This window comes from Rattus rattus, chromosome 15 (assembly GCF_011064425.1).
Source record: "Rattus rattus isolate New Zealand chromosome 15, Rrattus_CSIRO_v1, whole genome shotgun sequence".
In the NCBI taxonomy this organism is placed as follows: domain Eukaryota; kingdom Metazoa; phylum Chordata; class Mammalia; order Rodentia; family Muridae; genus Rattus; species Rattus rattus.
This window is the reverse complement of record NC_046168.1, coordinates 77,984,666-77,999,522: the sequence shown is the minus strand read 5'-3', so window position 1 is coordinate 77,999,522 and position 14,857 is coordinate 77,984,666. Positions and strand designations below refer to the sequence as shown.

General features: G+C 42.3%; 1 pseudogene; it reads right to left on the bottom strand.

Annotated features, from left to right (window-relative positions):
- Window positions 1–471: 471 nt before the first annotated feature.
- Window positions 472–14,857, bottom strand: part of LOC116884423 — a 62,366-nt pseudogene continuing 47,980 nt past the window's right edge.

The following is a 14,857-nucleotide window of genomic DNA, read 5'->3' as shown; positions in this document are numbered from 1 at the left end:
CAGGTGGCTTACAAATGCCTGTAATTCCAGACCCAGAGGAGTCAACCCCCCAGTCGCTGAGGCACCTTTATTCACACGCATATATCCATAGCTTAAAGTAATAAACATTTTTTTCTATTTTCACCCTTTATTTGGAAAACAGGGCAATATTTGTTTTAGGTTTTTAAATGAATTAACATGGTAATAAATTTGGAGAGTAAGTGGTTTTCCAGTCTTGGGAGTAAGAGGTGGGAGATCATCTCCAAAGGAGAAGAGAACACAGACTCGGGAAGCCACCAAAGGGTTTGGCTTCCGCTCACCGAGGGCAAGCAGTGCAGTCCAGGCTAAGCATCCATGATCTTTGCCACAGCAAATCAGTCTCCAATTGTTCAAAGTAATTGTAGGTACACGAGAGAAAGCAACTCCAGACTGACTTATTAATTGATCTGGATGACTATGAAGTGTCCCCCATTCCTGAGGTGGCAAACATCTTCAGAATGACTGTTGGAGCAGGGAACCTTTCATGTGCTCCCAGTTATACAGTGCATAGAGACTGGTGAGTGTCAGTCCTGCCAGGCCGCCGCGTGCTATTCCCCGAAGACCACCTGTACATTTATACAACATTCCCGTCATGGTTCCTGCTGCTCCTGTGTTGAGGCCATTTTCTGTACCCCGTGTTTTCTCATTGATAACGCCGAAAGCACTATAGAGCAAAGCCAGGGAATCTAGAGTATTAGCCCAAGGCGCCTCTTGCCTCGTCTCCATATTCAAAATCTGTACATTTCTTGTTGGGACCAGACCATGCCCTGGGTTTCCTTCAATCCTAAACGAAGACCGTTCATTGCCCCGAATGCAGCCCCTGTTCGTGCAACATCCTCCAATGGTGAAGAAAGCTAGTTCAAATCTGCCTCGGGGTTACTAGCTCCAGTTGGCAAAATAAATTCACGGGACGCCAGCCAAATCAGAGTTCGAGTAACCCACTCCTCCCTCCCAAGAAGCCAGTTAACCCAACGGTGGATTTGTCCACTTCCTCTGCCACCCTCCGAGAGGTCACAGCAAACAGCGGTGGGCTTCCCACCACCACCTCAAGCCGGGGTCATGTGCTCGGCGGTGGCCCGGACAGCAACAGCAGGAAGATCCGCGTTGCTACTATAAAAATAATTTAAAAAGTGTATATTGTAAATCTCTTTTTGGTGTTGTTTTAAACAAGATATCTCACTATATAGTGCTAACTGACCTAGAACTCTCTGTATAAACCAGGCTGACCTCAGACTCGCAGTATTCCATGCCTTTGCCTCCCTTGTGCCAAGATTAATGGCTTGGACCACTACGCCCTCCACGTTGTAAGTCTTTTAGACACCTGTTACTTGGAAGCAAGTGTCTTAGCAAGTGCACAGGAACATAGGTATCTTTAATTATGGCCCAAGGTTGTGCTTACAAAAGTAAAGACTGAGGAAACCTGAAGCATGGGTTCAGCTCTGTGCATACTCAATAGCGTCAACCATATTTCCATGATAAGCACTATTTTTATAGGAAAAACAAAGATTTAAAGGAAAAATGATGCACTGTTACCTAACATCACAAAATGCTCTGTTTTAACTTTCTAGGCAGACACTAGCTTGGTAGCCCAACTGACCTCAAGCTTGTGATTCTCCTGCCTCAGTCTCCTGATTGCTAGGATTATAGGCATGTGTCCCCATGCTCCACTTCTAGTTTTGATTACTTACAAGGTTTAGGTAATAAGTTATATTCTGTCTTACAGGAGGTATACACATGCCTGTATGTGTACTTAGTACATATGAAGTGGACTCCATTGACAGCAGATTCTTCATCCTCTATGAAAGTAAGTAAACAGGCCTCTGTTTTCAACTTAGCTGTGTTTCCCAGAATTTAAATGAGTTTATAAAATTTCAAGGCACTCTTTTTATTATTAACAAACTGTGTCACATGCATTAGATACCGTTAGCCCATTTTTTCTGAAGCCTTGCAATATGTATTCATTGAGGGAATAAAAGAAAATAACCAAAGGCCCCTGCTCCAAAAGAGTTAACTACAATCAGCAAAGAAAACATCTTCAAAAGAAGTAGTAAGTGTATAAGCAGACCAGCGTTTTATCGACGAAAAAAGTGACATTGTGATTCTGTTCTCATACAAAGGTTTCACACCACTCACTCTTTCTGTCAGAGTTAAAAGAAACAGAAAAATCATAATTTCCCTTTTCATTACGATTTTCTTATAACCTGATCTTGGTTAATGACCCCATACCTTTCAGGAATAGAGTATTATTGACATAGAGCTCTTGCCTAGCATGTGCAGGTCCTGGGTTCAAAATTCCTAGTGCTGCAAAACAAAAAAAGGAGCACAGTACCATCTCACCAACATACACACCAAGTCAGAAAGGAAGCTGCAGGAGAGCCCAAATAAACACTACAGCGTCTGTCTCCATTTTACAATCCATAAAGGCTGAGTCTGCTCCACATCTGTATTTTTGAGTCAGAATCAGAATCTGTCCCTAGTGATTGTTTCTCTTCCTTTCTTTCTCTCTCTCTTTCTTTCTTTTCTTCCTTCCTTTCTTTCTTTCTTAAAAAAGATTTATTTATTCTATATATGTGAGTACACTGTTACTGCCTTCAGACACACCAGAAGAGAGCATGGGATCTCATTACAGATGGTTTTGAGCCACCATGTGGTTGCTGGGACTTGAACTGAGGACCCCTGGAAGAGCAGCCAGTGCTCTGAACTGCTGAGCCATCTCTCGGGCCCCAGTGATTGTTTCTATTAACAAGAACTGAGCATTTGTGGCTGAGGCTGTAGGTCAATGACAGAGAACTCAGTTCACAAATGAGAGCAGAGGTTCAATCCCAAATCTTACCTTAAGGAAGACACATGCATTTATTTAGTTCATCTTGAATGGCTTAAAAAAACTCTATGAATTTGAAATTGAAATAAATTGCCACAAAAGTTAACCAGAAATATACATTTATACATACATGCATCTATAATACATATTTATGAAATACATATATCTGTAAACATATGTGTGGATATATATATTCATACATATATGCTAAGCCTACATCTGTCACAGAGTTTTATCTTCTATGTTTTTATTCTTCTTAAATAGGAAGAAAGGAACCCACTTATTTTCCAGGTTCTGGGACAATTGGTGGAGCTCTCCTCAGCCTCTCCGCCAGATGCTTTAGAGTGGATGTAATAAAGCAAACCCTAGATGGGTCTGTGTCTGAATTCTCTGAGTTCTGCAGGAGACAAAGGGAAAGAATTCGTTTAGGAAGGCTGGGTCTCCCAGCCTACAGGGAGAACCTAATTAAAGTGTAGCTGGGGACACAGGTGGCTCTGTGCTCTCCACAAAGTCCTGTACAGATGTGCTGACTGACTTCTGAGTTTCCAGTCTTCCCTGCAAGGGAAACAGACAACAAGCTGTGTTCTATCATCCTTGAGCATAAAAGAATGTGGCAAGAACAGTGCAAAGGACCATGACCTGTGTGCACTTGTAAGTAAGTCACTTCGACCTTCCTTTCTCACTGCCAGTAAAAATGACATCCATCAACAGTGACAATTAGAAATTATCACTAAATAGGTCTTTCAGGGTGGTGTTTGCCTTTAATCCCAGCCCTCAGGTGACAGAGGCAAGAGGGTCTTTGTGAATTCCAGCCAAGATTGGTATACATAACAAATTCAAGGCCAGCCAGGGCTGCACAGTGAGAGCCTGTCTAAACATAAAATAAAAAGAATGAAATTAATTGTTTTTATAAGGATCATCCAAAATTTGTTTTGAGACTAGAAAGCAAAGTCTTTTGGGTCATTCTGTCCTGGAAATACTCATCTTCTTCCCCAACAAAACTTTAGTAACATACCAGCACATTTAGGAATCAAGGTCTAAGGGCTGGAGAGGTGGCTCAGTGACCAAGCACTGACTGCTCTTCCAGAGGTCCTGAGTTCAAATCCCAGCAACCACATGGTGGCTCACAACATCTGTAATGAGATCTGATGCCCTCTTCTGGTGTGTCTGAAGACAGCTACAGTGTACTTATATATAATAAATACATAAATCTTAAAAGAAAAGAAATAGAAAGACAGAACTGATAATAAAGCTTTCACCTGCGATTTTCTTGTTTGAGATGGCATGGGGAAAGGTCTCACTATGTGACCTTGAACTCACATAGATCCCCCTTCCTCAGCCCCCCACATGCTGGAGTTACATGCATGCGCTCATGTGCCCCACACAGCTAAGTATGTTTGGTGTTGTGTTTACCTATAAAGCAAACACTATTGTGACACTAGAGGAAGAATAGATAATGCAAACGTTTTGGCAGAATAAATTCTCCGCAATATTCTATTGGCCATTGCACATCAAACCAAGAAATCAGAAAAATCTAATTGTTATTCATTATAGGACTTACAAATAGTTTATAGTAGAAATATTCGATACAATAATATGCTGCCGTTTAAAGTTATATTTGAAGTTGGTATTTGACATACAAGTGTGTATAGATATAACACAGGTTTTAAAACATAAGCTTGTGCTAAAACACATATAATATTATAATACTCTGAACCTATGAGTTAAGAGATACCTGGAAGCATGTTACCTTGTTATTTGTAAAACTATCTCTTTGCTGTAAAATTTGATGGTGGTTTAAAGATCATATTTGCAATATTCTTTTGTTTAGAATGATAATGAGTATGTTTTCCAGTAAGAACGAAAGGTTGTTGATCCGTTCTCCGTTTTAAAGTAAAGTCGCCATTTCTTCCTGACCATGGAACTCTCTAAAAGCTGGGGAACACCTGAGCTCCTTGACTTCTAAAGAAAACATACGTATTATAATTACCCAGTATTTTTAGCAAACCACATGAGCGCTTGTGTTTGAAGCTTTGTTGGAGAGTCACCAGTTGAACAGGTGTGCTGGGCGGGGCAGACCATCTGCTTCTCTTTCTGGAGATGTTTTTTAAAGGGCTGAAAGGATTTAAAAATCCTACCCTCGCTGACTGAAAAGCAAGAGAAGAAAATTAATACCTGCCCTCCAGTCTAGCACCGCCCTCGGTTATTTTCAGTGCACTCCTTAGAAACTTGCAACAACAGTGCATAAAGCATTGGAATTCCACGCTGTGACTCAGGCTAGCTTCAAAGCATAAAGTGGCCTTTTGCAAAGGAAGTTAATTAGTATCTGAGGTTAAGGTGAAAACAGCTGTAAACAATGTGTTCAGCAATTCCGACTTTGACTTTAGCTTTGTTTTGTATAAGAAAGTTTTAGGGCTCTTTTGAACTGAAGAAACCATTCTTGCTCCTCCCTCTTTTTATCTGTTTGTTTGCAACAGGGTCTCTCCTGTAGCCCAAGATGACCTTGAAATCTTGCTTCTTCTACCTCCTGAGTGTTCGGATTAACTGCAGGTGCCACTACACCCAGTACTGGGTAATTTATTAATCTCTTCAACATGAAGAGAAAATTATATTTGAGTCCCTAAGTAGGTAACATGTTTCAAAAACTGCTATTTTTGCTCTTTAAAGTCAGAATAGTTCAAAATAAAGGAAAAAAAAATAACAAAGGAAGGAAGGAGATGAGGGAATGTCATTGGTGGGGTGTGGCTACTTTCAAAGGAACCCTGGCACTTTCTTTAAAAGCTGACTACAATTAGGACACCATGCTGGATTCTATTATACTCCTTGTTTTGTTTTTGTTTGTTCATTTGATGGGTTGGTTGGTTGGTTGGTTGGTTGGTTGGTTTTGTTTATGAGGCAGGGTTTCTCTGTGTAGTCCTGGCAAACCAGGCTGGCCTCGAACTCTCAGAGACCCACCTGCTTCTGCCTCTCCAGTCTGGGATTAAAAGCATACACCATTACCATTGCTTCAGCCACCATCCCAACCACTACCACCACCCCCTGGCGTATGGTTTTAAAAATATATATTGAAAACTTACATCAAAACAAAACCTTCCTTCTATATGAATGGTGATGACAGCTTTATCCAGAGTTGCTAAAACTCGGAGGCACCAAAGTGTCCCTCAACAAGTGAATGAATACATAAACCAACTCTGGTATAGCCGTTCAGGGACATATCAAGTTTGAAAAGACTCGAGGGACCCTTAAATCTTATCACTTAAATTTGTATCTTTAATCCACGTCTGAGAAGGCTACAGACTAGATGATGTCGATGGCATTATATTCTGGAGACAGCAAAAACTACGGTAATAGCTCCCAGGGTTTGATGTAGGATGACAGTTAATGTTCGTTGCCAGCTGACTGGCTCTAGAATCACTGTGGAACTGTGCCTGTGTGTATGCCTATAGGGATGTTTCTAGAAAGGTTTGCCTAAGATGATGGGAACACCTACACAGAGTGTCAGTGCACCACCTCATGGCTGGGGATTTCTGAAACACACTCCAGACTTCACCTCTTCCTGCTTCCCATTTGGGGACCCAATATGGCCATCCACCTGCCTCCCACTCCTGCCTCCTCCGTGCCTTCCCTGACATGATAATGGACAGCATCCCTTCTGAATCTGAACTAAAATCAACCGTCCCTTGCTTAAGATGTTTCTGTTGGGTATTGTGTCACGGCAACAAGAAGACATAATTGACAGAGGTGGATGGGGAGGGAACGCACACCGGCACACCGGATGTTTAGCACCGTGAATCTATTCTGTGTGAGGCTGTAAGGGTCAGCACAGTTGTCAAGACGCATAGGCCGTACCACTTAAATTCTACTTCTGAATAGAAATTTAGTTAACAATTCATTGGAACTGACTCAAACACATCAGGCTAAGTCAGGCTAAGTAGGAGAAACTCCAGGAGGTCAAAGGAGAGAGCAGGAGCAAGGGGGTGTATAAAAATTTAGTATTTTTTTTACTCAAATTTTCTGTAAACTTCCAAATTACTGTATACATTTGAGGTAATCAATGATATTTATTTCAAATTTATTTTATGGATATGGTGTGTGATGGTTTGTATATGCTTGACTCAAGGAGTGGCACTATTAGGAGGTAAGGCCTTGTTGGAGTAGGTATGACCTTGTTGAAGTAGGTGAACCACTGTGGGAGTGGGCTTAAGACCTTCATCCTAGCTGACTGGGAGTAGTCATCTCCTAGCAGATGAAGATGTGGAACTCTCAGCTCTGCACTATGTCTGCCTGGACACTGCCATGCTCCCAACCTGATGATAATGGACTGAACCTCTGAACCTGTAAGCTAGCCCCAATTAAATGTTGTCCTTTCAAGAGTTGCCTTGGTCATAGTTTCTGTTCACCGCAATAAAACCCTAACTAAGACAGCATGTTTTGCCTATATGTATATGTGCACTCTATACATGCCTGATGTACAGGGAGGCCAGAAGTGGATGCCGTATCCTCTGAGACTGCAGTCACAGTTGTGAGCCATCATGTGGGTGCTAGGACTCAAACCCAGGTCCTCTAGAAGTGCCCTCAACCTTTGAGACATTTCTCCACTCTCAAGTGTAGCAATTAAAAACAAACAAGTCATTAGTGGTTGCTATGTGCAGACGTAGGTCACTACAGAGCTCTGAGTGTGTCTTCCAGCCTTGTTCTTGACCTTGCAGCAATCTTGAATATAAGACCAGCACAGGGCTGGGCCCATCAACATTCTGCTAAAGGAAAGAGTGGGGCTCACTGGGCCCCACCTCCCTGAGGGTTTTATTCATAGTTAAGATTGATGGAAGAGGGAGAGGTGCTTTCTTCTGTGGTGTAGTCGCTGACAAGGTACCCATGCTTCTGTAATAAAACTCATTGAGCCACATTAATAATAATAAAAAAAGACATGGAAGTAGGTCAGTGACACTAAGGGTGTCAGGGGACATAGGAGGGTAACCAGGATCAGTGAGTAGAATCAAAATGCATTATATACAAGTATGAAAATGTCCTAATGAAGCATTATGCATAATTAACATATGCTAATAGAATAAAAGCACTGCCTGACCTGTGGTTTTTCCTTTCCTTTTTTTTTTTTTTTTTTTTTTGTCTTGCAATACAAAGATTCTGAGCGGTGGACTCGTGAATTACAATAGGTCTCTTATTAGATGCAGGAAAGTTGTAGTTCCATTCTCACCTCGGGATGCAATAGAAAATTCTCATCTGAAACTACATACTTTCCACTGTGTAGTCCTTGTTATTATCCTTTGAGGCCTGAGGCCTGATTGTATCAACGAATATCTACGAAGTGACACCCGTGCTTTTGTGAACAAGACCCTGAGAGTCATGAGTTACAAAACTCTTCTGAGATAGTTGTCACAAGCTCTGTGTGATTTTTCATTTTGGAAATGACATGGTGGGGGTGTGTGTGTGTGTGTGTGTGTGTGTGTGTGTGTGGTGTATGTGTGTGTGTGTAGTATGTGTGTGTGTGTGTGTGTGTGTGTGTCGGTGTGTGACTATGTGTGTGTGTATGTGTGGTGCATGTGTGTTTGCGTGTGCATGTGTGTGTGTGTCTATATGTGTGTGGGTGTGTCTGTGTGTGTGTGTGTGTGTGTGTGTGTGTGTGGTGTGTATGTGTGTGTGTGTGTGTGGTGTGTGTGTGTGGGGTGTGTGTGTGTGTGTGGTGGGTGTGTGTGTGTGTGTGTGTGTGTGTGTATGTGTGTGTGTGTGTGTGTGTGTGTGTGTGTGTGTGTGTGTGTGTTTTATTAAGAGAGGTCTCATTATGTAGCCTTGACTGGCCTGGAATTCATTGTCTTCTCAGACTGACTCAAAATCACATAACCCTCATCCGCTGCCCACACTTTTACAATCATTATAGGTGTTCAATGCGTGCCCAGAGAGGTTTATTTTCTTCTTTTAACATTTATTTTGAAATATGTATAGTCTCACAACAACCAGGTATAAGAAACAGCATAGAGGCACCATGTATATTCCATTCAGCTTTCTATAAAGATCAATATAGATATTTTTTATATAAAGCAAAGTATTCAAGCTTTTGGCATTAGCTGATGCTTGATTTATTCCCAGTTAAGTATCAGATACTTTCTAATAATTTAATGGTCCTTTGGACTTTGCCCTATTCATCTAATGAGATTTACCTAATGCAATGCCTTTAGAAGGCAGGGCACATCAAAACACTTACTAGATTTCACGCCTTGGATTCCAGACTTAATAGACTCAGCTGGAGCCTTAGGAGCGGCCTAGTGAGGATAATGATGGGGCCTGAGGATCTGCCTTAACAACTCAAAGATGAAAATCACATAGCCTGTGGCTCATTCCATGTATTTAGCATGCAAGGCAAAATAACTCTGAGCTCATCTGAGACCAGAAACACAGCTGGTGAAACCAATCGTTTTTATTATCTCTAAATGTGTGACAGGAAAGGCCTAGGAATAGCCAACGCCATCCAAGGTAAAAAACAGATTCTATGTGGAGTGAGGTTAAATTACTGGAGAGAAGCCATGAATGGCACACTGAAAATGAAGGCACTCCGTGTGGATCTGTGGTATCTCTGGGAGTGAAGCCCTCCAGTGTGAAGTCTAGTTGTTCATCATTACCCAGAAGAACCTCTTTAATGATTGAACGGTCAAGCTGGACTGCATAAAGTGCTCTGCCACACACCTTGGCTTACTTCCCTTCCTTATGGCTATGACGAAATACAAAAAGCATGGGAAAGAGGAACAGCTTAGTCTGAGTCTCAGTAAACCGAGGAAACATGGTGCATCAAGGGGAAAGCATGGTGGCCGGGGTGGGAGGCACTTGTTACACCTTGGATCTGCTATCAGGAAGCATAAGTGTCCAGGAGCAGAGTCAGACTCTAAACTCAAGGCCCAGCCCCAGTGACCCACTTCCTTCCATGAGGCTCAACCTCCTAAAAGCTTCATAACCTTCTCAAACAGTGCCAGCAGCTGGGGACCAGTTGCTCAAACGCATAAGCCTAAGGAGGACGTTTCACATTCAAACTACACTGCATGTGTCAGACTTGATGACAACAATCACACGATTCAGTTGCTTTGCATATATGACATGGTTCCTACCTGTCTTTCTAGGCAAACTCCTCATCTACTTGGAAATTGAGTTTAATGGAAATGAAGATCAACAGTATAGACTCTGTATGAGTTTCATATGAATTTGATTGGTCCCCTGAGCTGTACCAACACTAAGGACCCGGAAGATGTAACTCCCTTGGGGTCTGCACGTAGTAGGTCTGCAGAAGGTTGATCATCATGGTCAAAAAACAGACCATCCTCAGAAAGAGATGAGGTATGGAGTTTTTCAGAATTTCCCGGAACTTGAGGAAAGAGATCATGTTGTTTTCTGCCAGTCTCAAAACCTGAGCTTCTGAGATTTTGCTGGTTTACAAACTATGCATTGAAATGGATGCTGGAAGAAAAGACAAAACTCAGGGCTCAGACATGAAAGTCATTCATAGCAGTAGTGAGAACATAGAGTATTGCCTTTGGCTTTTCCAGCATTAAGTGACCTAGGACAATGTAAGCCCAGTCAGAAGATGGCTGTAATGTGCTGTTGATCTGTTGCTAGAAAAGAACCGGAGTTTAGCAAGCCAGGATTTTTTATAGTGGACAGCAAGCATGCCTGCCCTTTGCCCTAGAGAATGTCCTATCTTTGTTGCGTTGCGTACTTGCCTGCTTATCCCTCCAGAGGCTGCTATTGTAGCTTTGAAGGCAGTGAGCCAAACCATACTTTGTTCTAAAGGACTCTTTCTCTATTTTTCCACATCTGTTTCCTATGCAAATATCCTTGAAAAGGTGCAGAACAAACAGAGGTTGCCACAGGTGTAGAAATGGGGAAGATCAAGGAGGAAAATCTTCTCAGCTCTTCATGTACTGCAACAGTTTCAGTCATAAAATCAGTAATAGATTAGAAGCCTGCATCTAGAAATCATGTCCTGTGGAGGAGTTTTAATCCAGCAGCATGGCTGCTCTGGCAATGCCGACACGCCACACACCTTTAATCCTAAACACTAACATCTAATTGAGGGGCAGACAAAGTGAAAAATCAGAGAAAAATTTGATGGAATGGGTCAGAGATAGGATACACCCAACTGTCACAAGAAGAGACAGAAAAGGAGAGAGTCCATTGAGTTTAGTTCAGTCCTGAGCAGTCCAGTTTGGGGAAGCCCAGTTTGTGGAGCTCAGAGGCAGTTTTCCCAAGCAGAGCACCTTAGTCAGAAGCTGAGAGAAGCCAATTTGAGTCAATCAGCTTGGAGAGGAGTTTGAATCAGAACAGTTGAGTTGAACCAGCCAGCCAGAGTTCAGAAAGATCTAGAAAGAGCGAGTTATTCAGCAGCTGAAACATTCTAGACCTAGGTTATCAGATGAAGGTTGAAAGCTGAGGCCTTCATGGTCTGGGTTTGCAGAAGATTACATTGTATGGAGACTAGAAGCTTCTGGGCCTGGGGATAGTGAGATAGAAATGCTCTGTGCTCAGCCCAAGCCATGTACTCACACAACGTAGGCACAGGTCTGATCTCATCCCTTCCTCGGAGGAAATAAAAGTGACTTTTACACTCAATGTTCCTTTAGAGTTTCATGCATGTAAATTAGAGCCTGTCGCTTTAATTTTACTTTACTAATTTACTTCAAAGTATACAAGGCTGGGCAACAGGCTGTAATTTATATGCACGAAACCATAAAGTCCAGTTTGCTATAAGAACATACATACATATGGATCAGGAGCTGAAAACAGTCGTATAGCTCAGTCGGTATAACTGAAGATAGTTCGTTTTAGCTCGGTTAGTCTAGAGCTTGCATAGCATCATGAAGCTGGGAGTTGTGGTTTTGTTTTGTTTGACTCCTGGCAGCTCTGGGGATTGAACCTGGAGCTTCATGCATGCCAGGCAAGTGCTCTACCACTGAGTTACAACCTGACCCTAAGTCCTGGGTTCTATTTCTATGGCCACATAAAACCAGAGATGGTGGTACAAGCTTGTAATCCCAGCACTCTGAGATTGGAGGCGGAGGATCAGAAGTTCAAGGACACCCTAGCTATATATGGAATTCAATGCCTGACCTACATGAGAGCCTGTTTATCCCATTTAAAAAAAGGGAATGCTTATATATATATACTTTATGGATGTACATATGTACCTAATAGATGTGCATATGCACCTATGTTTTTCCTTAGAGTTCTGGTCTTTTCCATTGTAAGACATATTGTAAGACATATCCAGATTCTGGTTTTAGTCCCACCAAACATCTGGTTTCCAGTCTAGACTCACTCTCCAGACTCAGACATTGTGTCCCCAGAGTAGTAACACGCTCTCCTTTCATTATCACCCCAGTGGTTACAGTTTCTGTGTCCCTTCTGTTTTCTGTAACTTTGTTTCTGTCATTCTACAAAACACTTTTGATCTTAACCTGATAACGTGTACCAGACACGGTGTCTCCTGTGAGATCTAAGACCACAGTGGGAGAAGGGGATCTCTGTTGTCTGTTTAGGTTAATTGGAACATACTGTGATGTTGTCCTTCCTTTGTCAATGAGATGCACAAGATAATTTTACTGTCTTTAATTTTTTTTAAAAAAGAATTTGGCATTTTATACAGAATAGAAATAGTTATCTCTTAAAAATACAACAGGCAATATTGAAAAGAATACTCATGTCTCATCTGGTTAAACTCTAAGAAAAGGATATAAATATCATTTTTAACTTTTGCAACTGTGATTGTTTGTGGCAGATTCGTTTGATGGAAAATTAGATTTGTAGAGACTGGAGCACCCTTCTTGGAGTCAGGTATTGTTTTATCACAGGCAGACTGATCACTGTAGATAGAAGGACTGCTTAGCCTCTTCAGAAGCTTATTATCATGAGGGGTTGGCTTTGGCTTCAAGGCTAGAACAAATTCTCATTGACAGCTTCGCCTCCTTCCACACAAATATTTGTTGACAGAGGAGGCCTACAACTTCAGCATGAAAGACGTTAGGGCTCATCTAGTTTCATCGGCTCTCTCTCTGTCTCTGCCTCTCTGTCTCTCCCTCTCTCTGTCTCTCTGTCCTCCTCCCGTTCCCCAAGGCTGTATCCCAGGCTGGCATTAAAGTCACTTTGTAGCGGAGAATGACCTTGAACTCCTCTCTCCTGCCTCTCCCTCCAGAATGCTGGTATTCTAGGTGTAAATCACAGCTCCCATTTTACGTCATCCTGGAAATCAAACCTCAAACTTCATGGCTACTAGGCAAGTACTTTACCAACGGTGGTGCTCTGAGTAAGCAGTGTTGCCCAGAGGTATGTTTGAACACTTGGTCCCCAGTTGGTGGTGCTATGTGTAGGGATTATGGAACCTTTAGGAGGCAGACCCTTGTGAGAAGAATTACATCACTGAGGATGAGTTTTGAGAGTTTATAAGCCTGCCCGATTTCTGTCCACCCTCCCACCTCTCCCCCCTCCTTCCCTCCCTCCCTATACTCCCTTCTTCCCTCCTTCTCTCTCTCCCTCTCTCCACCCTCTGCTTGCAGTTGATAGTGTGATTTTCTCAGTTTCCTGACACTGCCGCCTACTGCCGTGCTACCTCTGCCGCACTGGACACCCCGGGACTGTAAACCCTTTTCACTGAGCGTTGTCCTGGTCATGGTATTTTATCCCAGCAACAAAAACTAACACACACCAACTGAGCCACACCTCTAGCCATTCCACAGATTTTAAATCTCTTCAGGGGTATTGATTCCCTAGGCTCCTGGTTTCCCCAGAACAAGAAAACCAATAGATAGTAGCAATAGCTATAAAACCCCAAACAACCTTTTCTCTGGGTTTTATGCTTCCTTCCATGATGACGTCTTAGAATGAGTTCAGAAGACTCCAGCATGCTGTCATCATTTGTTGTGATCAGCAGCTGAGGGGCACTGGTGGCTTCAACCTAGATTGGCCAATGTGACAGAGCTAGGTGGCAAAAGGCAGGGTTCCAAGGCACACTTCCTCACTAAGCCACATTCTTCCACATCTGCTCCCTGGCAGACTGAGCAGAAACTTCATCTCCCCTGGAATGACCTTAACCCTGCTTCTATTTATGTCTGTATTCTGGATGAACCTTCATGGGAAAAATGAGCTAGCCTTGGGAATATGTCAAACCATTTTTATTAACGCCTAAAGATCACTAGGGTACCATTTGGTAAGAGTTTTTATTTTAACTTAAAGGGGACTCTAGTAGCCCAAAGTCATTTATATATCTTTAAGCACGTTGACTAGGACTGAGGAACCAGTGAGTGACTTATCAGATAAAGGTGCTTGCCACCCAGCCTGCAACTTGAGTTTGAAAACACGCGCGCGCGCGCGCACACACACACACACACACACACGTAAATTTAAACTAGAACTGAGAACATATGGTATAGTAATTAAAAATACACAACTTTGTTTTCCATTCAAGAATTAAAGAATCTACATTTTTCTGCTTGTTGAAAATTCATATTTTCTTCATATATTTATCTTGCTAACTATTCATGAGCCATAGATGGGCTGTATTTTTATTCTTCTGTAGATCGTATTTTTATCCACTGGCAGGAGCTTAAGAATACAGACAAGTCTAGCCATACCTGCTGTCAAAGGCCTAGAATCCCAGCTACCAGGGAAGCTGAGGAAGGAGAACGAGAAGTTCAAGGCTCACCTGAGCTGCCTCACCAGTGCTGGGATTACAGGTACCCACTATGTGGTTGTTTATGAGTTCAAGACCTGCCTGGACAACTGAACCAGACCGTTTAAATGTTAAAAAAAGAACTTTAAGGGACTGGTTTTACATAGCCATGGTAGATTGCTTGTTTGGCATCCATGAAGTCCTGGGTTTGTGCCTCTATGTCTAAATAACTAAATGAATGAATAAAAGAAATCCAACATTCCTTCACCTCGAGTTACTTGAATGCTAGGAAAGGATGAAATGTAGAAACAGAAAGTCATTTGGCTGGAAGGGGATAAAGGGAACGAAGCCCA